General features: G+C 42.7%; 1 pseudogene; it reads right to left on the reverse strand.

Moving 5' to 3' along the window:
• The window catches only part of LOC116687027 (extracellular calcium-sensing receptor-like), a 14,674-nt pseudogene that overhangs the window by 4,794 nt on the left and 2,776 nt on the right, over positions 1-7,104 (reverse strand).

Here is a 7,104-nt window from a genome sequence, read left to right on the forward strand (position 1 = left end):
CTGAGCGACGCTGCATTGGAGTTTACCCCGGTGGACGAGAGGGTCGCCTCCCTATGACTGCGGGTGATAGGGGGGAAAACTCTGACAGTTGCTTGTGCATATGCACCAAACAAGACTTCGTAGTATTTGTCCTTGTTGGGAAACTTGAATGGAGTCCTGTATGGGGCTCCAGTAGGGGGCTCCAGAGTTCTGCTGGGGGACTTCAACGTACACGTGGGCAATGATGGAGATACTTGGAGAGGCGTGATTGAGAGGAACGGCCTCCCTGATCTAAACCAGAGTGGTTGTCTGTTGTTGGACTTCTGTGCTAGTCATGGATTTTCCATAACAAACACCATGTTTGAACATTGGGATGCCCATAAGTGTACATGGTACCAGAGCACCCTTGGCCAAAGGTCAATGATCGATTTTCCAATCGTTTCATCTAAACTGAGGCTGTATGTTTTGGACATTCGGGTTAAGAGAGGGGCGGAGCTGTCAACTGATCACCATCTTTTGGTGAGTTGGGTCAGGGGACAGGGGGAGGACTCTGGACAGACCTGGTAAGCCCAAACAGGTAGTGCGGGTAAATTGGGAATGTCTGGAGGAGGCCCCTGTTTGACGGACTTTCAACTCACACCACTGGCAGAGCTTTTCGTGCATCCCTGTGGAGGCTGGGGGCATTGAACCTGAGTGGACAATGTTCAATGTTTCCATTGATGAAGCTGCGGCAGGGAGTTGTGGTCTAAAGGTCTTAGATGCCTCAAGGGGCGGTAACCCACAAACACCCTGGTGGACACCGGTGGTACGGGAAGCCGTCCGACTGAAGAAGGAGTCTTTCCAGGAAATGTTATCGCGGAGGACACCGGAGGCAGTTGCAAGGTACCGACGAACCCGAAGGGCTGCAGCCTCTGCTGTAACAGTAGCAAAGCAGCGGGTATGGGAGGAGTTCGGAGAAGACATGGAGAACGACTTTTGGTCAGCACCAAGGCGCTTCTGGAAAACTGTAAGCCACCAAAGGAGAGGGAAGCGGGGAATCATCCAGGATGTATGATAGGACCTTGTTGACCTCAACTGAGGAGGTAATAGAGCGGTGGAAGGAGCACTTTGAGGAACTCCTAAATCCAGCTTACACGCTCTCTGTGGTTGAGGCAGAGCTGGAGGATGATGGGGGATTGTCGTCAATTTCCCTGGTGGAGGTTGCTGAGGTTGTCAAACAACTCCATAGCGGAAAAGCCCCAGGGATTGATCAGATACGTCCAGAAATGCTAAAAACTCTGGGTGTGGAGGGGCTGTCTTGGTTGACACGCCTCTTTAACATTGAGTGGAAGTCTGGGACAGGGTCTAAGGAGTGGCAGACTGGGGTGGTGGTTCCTCTCTTTAAAAGGGGGACCAGATCGTGTGTGCCAATTACAGGGGTATCACACTTCTCAGCCTCCCTGGTAAAGTCTACTCCAAGGTGCTGGAAAGGAGGGTTTGGCCGATAGTCAAACCCCGGATTGAAGAGGAACAATGCGGATTCCGTACTTGTCGTGTAACAACGGATCAGATCTTCACTCTCGCAAGGATCCTGGAGGGAGCCTGGGAGTATGCTCAACCAGTCTACATGTGTTTTGTGGCTCCGGAGAAGGCGTATGCCCGGGTCCCCCGGGAGATACTATGGGAGGTCCTGCAGGAGTATGGGGTGAGGGGGTCCCTTCTCAGGGCCAAACACTCTCTGTATGACCAAAGCGAGAGCTGTGTCCGGGTTCTCGGCACTAAGTTGGACTCGTTCAAGGTGAGGGTTGGCCTCCGCCAGGGCAGCGCTTTTTCACCAATCCTGTTTGTAATATTTATGGAAAGGATATTGAGGCGTAGTCAGGGTGTGGAGGGGTTGCAGTTTGGTGGTCTCAGGATCTATTCGCTGCTTTTTGGAGATGTTGTGGTCCTGATGGCATCATCAGCCTGTGACTTCCAGCACTCACTGGATCGGTTCGCAGCCGAGTGTGGAGCGACTGGGATGAGGATCAGCACCTCTTAATCTGAGGCCATGGTTCTCCGCAGGAAACAAAGGGAGTGCTTTCTTCAGGTAGGGAGTGAGTCCTTACCCTAAGTGAAGGAGTTTAATTACCTTGGGGTCTTTTTTGCTATTGAGGGGACCATGGAGCAGGAGATTGGTTGGAGAATCGGAGCAGCGGGTGTGGTATTACATTCCATTTATCGCACCCTTGTGATGAAAAGGGAGCAGAGCCAGAAGGCATAGCTCTCGATGTACTGGTCAGTGTTTGTTCCTACCCTCACCTATGGTCATGAAGGCTGGGTCATGACCGTAAGAACGAGATCCAGGGTAGAAGCGGCTGAAATGGGTTTCCTCAAGAAGGTGGCTGGCGTCTCCCTTAGAGATAAGGTGTTAAGCTCAGTCATTCAAGAGGAACTTAGAGTAGAACCAATGCTCCTTCGCATCGAAAGGGGCAAGTTCAGGTGGTTTGGGCATCTGGCAAGGATGCCTCCTGGGCGCCTCCAGCTGGGAGGAGGCCCCGGGGAAGACCCAGGACTAGGTGGAGAGATTATCTCCAACCTGGCCTGGGAACGCTTTGGGATCCCCCAGTCGGAGCTGGTTGATGCGGCTCAGGGAAGGGAAGTTTTGGGGCCCCTACTGGAGCTGCTGACCCCGGGACCCGATACCAGATAAGCAGATGAAGATGGACGGAGATGGACCTTCCTTGATTGCTTGGTTCAAATTATATGACTAAAACATGTTACATAACATGTATTTGCTTGTTATTGTCAACACTAAATTGTATGATCTATTTTAGAAACCGATCTGATATCTAATGGGATGTTTACTGTCAACCATTCAGCGCATCACATTAAGAGTTGATTTTCATTCCCAAATTTTAAAAACAAAGGCATATAAACATTTATTTTATGTATTTCTTTCTTCAATGCATTATTGAAGTTTGTTAAGTTTAAAAGGCAGCATCATGATTCAAATGCTCCAGGGCAAAGTCTAGAGGGAATCATTATGTAACAGCCCTGACTGGAAGTTTCCAGAGTGAGCTGAGAAGACAGGTGTGGAGGGACGTTGGAGACACTGTAAATTGTGGAGGGAGTTGGTTAGTTTGTTAGACCGCTTGTGAGTGGAAAGAGCCTGAGGTGTAAGTCGGTATACATGACGAACATGCACTTCACCACATGTGCTCCTACTAAATCAGGCCCCAAAAGACACAACCTCTGGAGAGGTCTAAAGTGTTTCACAAACCAACAAGTATCTAACAACAATTTGTTTTTAACTAAACAGAGCCATAGAGGCTTGTCAGCTGACTAATAAACATCTCTTTGACAAAACATAACAATAACACCAAATTAAATATCACATGGTCCAATGCCTTGTTAAATTAGGTATTATTGAATTGTTTATTTGGATTAGTTGTCAAACATCTAACTTTAATTCCCTTATCCAAATGCAGAGTTCCCTAAGAATAATGTAACATGTAGGGTCAAATAATAGAAAAATAAATGTACATGTGCCAAAGTCATTTAACAGTATTTTATGCCTTGCAGGGAACATTGTGTAAAACACATATTACCATACACACATATCAGTAATATATTGTTTTCACATTTACAAATTGTATTTTTACACATTTAAATCTTCCTAGCTAGATATATTTCAATATATAGTATATATTTGAAAATTAGCCCACATTAGTAGAAATAACATTTCTGATCACTGTTTGTGTCTATGTTGCAATTGCATTGTTTGAAATGTACATTGTTGGCCTTAAAGTGTTTCATGAAACTAACAAGCATCTAACAACAATTTATAATTAAAGAAGCCATAGAGGCATATCAGCTGACTATTAAACATCTCTTTGACTGAAAATTAACAATAACACCAAATTAATTTTCACATGATAATACAGGCTTGATGAAATATTTATTTTGATCAGTTATCAAAAGTGTAACTCTTCTTCCCTTATCCAAATGAAAAAGCTCCATAAGAATGATGTGAAATGTAGGGTCAAATAATAACAAGAAAAATAAATGTTCACGTTCAAAAACCATGAAACAGTATTTTCCTGTATGGATGATTGTGTAAAACACATATTACCATACACATGATACCATACACACAAAGTAGCAGTAGTAGTAGTAGTAATATATTGTTCACATTTACAGATTGTATCATTAACAAGGTTAAATCTTACTGGCCAGTACAGATATATTCAGGGAAACAAGTAATATTAAGATGTGGCGGCTGTGGCTCAGTGGTAGAGCGGTTGCCTGCCAATCGGAAGGTTGGTGGCTCGATCCCCGCCCCTGCAGTCATTGTCGAAGTGTCCTTGGGCAAGACACTGAACCCCAAGTTGCCCCCGGTGCTGCGCATCGGAGTGTGAATGTGTGTGAATGTTTATCTGATGAGCAGGTGGCACCTTGTACGGCAGCCCCGGGCACAGTGTATGAATGTGTGTGAATGGTGAATGTTTCCTGTAGATGTAAAAGCGCTTTGAGCAGTTGTTAAGACTGGAAAAGCGCTATATAAATACAGCACATTTACATTTACATGTCTGATCACTGTTTGTGTCTGTGTTTGCAATTGCATTTTTTTGAATGTCAACTGTAGGCCTTAAAATTACAGCCGTTTAGGCTGTATTTAGAGCTGTACATTGAGTAATATGCTAACATTGACAATTACATTTTGAAATGAATATGCACAATAATTTTGTTATGTACTGTAATATGAAACTACTATCAAATTCATATTTTTTAGGCGGTGAAAAACAAGAAAAAAAGAATGCATATTTCATACAATATTTTAATTGTATTTCTGTTTTGTTGACTCTGTACATAATGTATAAACGGAAAAATGTTTCTTTAAGTACAAGCATTTAACATGTATGTTCTTGACCTTGGGATGCAGACAGTAGGCCTATACAGTGACAAAAATATAAACGTTAACCCTCTGAACCTGTGACACTCACCCACGAGCAAAAACAGCTCCGCTAATTCATAGTTTAATCATTTAATAACCGTAAAAGATAGAGACTTGCCGAAAGTGGCAGCTAAAAGCTAACGAGTTAGCGATCTTTCTAGCCTATACAGGTGATTTTCTATCCAGCCTGGAACTTGTTGGGGGTCGTTGAGCATTAAATCCAAACTGTTACATCGAAGATTTATCCACTTTATGTCCATAATTCATCGCGTTTTTGCTCATTTCTGCCTCTAGCTCCCTGCTCCATGTCTGCTCTCTGTGTTTACGGAAGCAGCATGCTCATTTATGGGAGACTACGTAACCCAAAGTGTATTGAGCGGGGACAATGTAACCCAAAGAGTATGGAGGGTGAAAAGTGCCCAATCCTCCCATTCAAACTAGTTATAGTATGCGATATAGTATCTAGTATGCGATCAAAGATGTTATAGCGGACAAGATAGATATCTACTGTTTTACAGAGGAGGATGGCATCACTGGTTTGAGATTTAGCATATATTTTGGCCTTTTTTCAAAGAAATGTAAATAGTATGTGCTTTGTATGAGTTATAAGGTTTATTATGTTTGTTTTTTCATATAGGAGAACTGTTTTAGACACACAAATGCTTGTGTAGCATTGCTGTGGGTGTAACATCAATAAATATGACATTATTATGTTGATTAGTGGCGTAAGTAAATGTCATGAGGGCAAAAGCGTCTGGACTTTCTTTGAAAAAATTAATGTATTTTGTCAACTGTATAAGTTATAATGATTATTTCTTCTCCCATGTGTGACTCCCAAGACATATGAGAAGTGTTTTAGAGAGGAGATTGGCTTAGCTTGTACTGCTCTGTGTTTGATATCAATACAAATCTGTGAGATTCATGTTCCGTTTTATTTATTTATTTGTCTTTAACGTCCTCCAACCATTTTTAACATTCAAGTGACCTCACTGCAACCCAAATATTCTAATAATCCAGTTATTCCTGAAAGACATGATGTTCATATCTTGACTGTGGACAACAGGGTTGATGTTTTACAAGCTTTTTTATGAAATAAATCCAGACGTAAAATAAACTGTAAAAATGCCCTTAGGGTTCAGAGGGTTAAATAAACGTTTATAAGGTTTATAGATAATTTTATGAGCCGATTACAAAAATTTGCTTCTGCATTACAGCTTCTTATTAATATATATTTTTTTTTTATTAATAACTATGCGGCACCGGTAGACATTGCTTGTGCTTGTATTAATGGTGGGGAGTGGAGTATAGGTGATGCATCAGGCCTTTTTTCCCACCCTACAGTAATACTATAGTAGTACAACAAAATGAGTCCTCAATACATTTAAGATAGATATCTACTTGACAGTCTGCTTCACAAATAATTAAAATTGCATGAAAAACCCTTTGCCACCATATTATGTTAGGGTTTCATAATTATTTTGGTATCCCCTTCCCCATCATATTCTTTTTGGTATTCTTCTCAGGTTCAGTAAGATAATATAACATTTGGAATGAAAATACAAAAGAGCAGTCCAACTGGAGCCAGAATGCAAAATCTCCACAGCAACGCTGAACTTCCCGGGAGAGCTGACATATGCTGGGATAAAAGTGATCCAGACGGCGCAGAATACAGCATGCTGAAGGTGATAAATTTGCTTCATTAAATTATCAGGCAGTTTCCGGGCCAGAAAAGCAAGAATGAAACAAACATGGCCAGAAGTCCTATGTACCCAAGTACAGCCCAAAACCTACAGCTGAGCCCAGAGCACACCTCTAAGATGATTTTGTCTTGAAATCTTAAGATTCTTAAATGGAAAAGGAGGAGAAATTGTAACCGAGGATCATTGATAACTTGTATAACAGTGAAGCCCACAACAGTGAGTCTTTGCTGTGCAGGCCCAAACCATTTCATTACATTACTACCTGGAAGTGTGGCCCTGAAGGCCATTAACACAACTATAGTTTTCCCCAGAACACAAGAGATACAGAGAACAAAGGTGATGCCAAAGTGCTTTGTGTCGCAGCATGCAGGACCCCTCAGAGGGCCGGCCTATGAAGGTCAGAGAACACAGGAAACACAGAGTCAAGGAGAAGAGCAGCAGGAAGCTCAGTGCAGAGTTGTTGGCCCTGACAATAGGAGTTTTCCTGTAGCTGAAGAAAATGAATGCCAC

Source organism: Etheostoma spectabile, chromosome 3, assembly GCF_008692095.1.
Source record: "Etheostoma spectabile isolate EspeVRDwgs_2016 chromosome 3, UIUC_Espe_1.0, whole genome shotgun sequence".
Taxonomy (NCBI): Eukaryota; Metazoa; Chordata; class Actinopteri; order Perciformes; family Percidae; genus Etheostoma; species Etheostoma spectabile.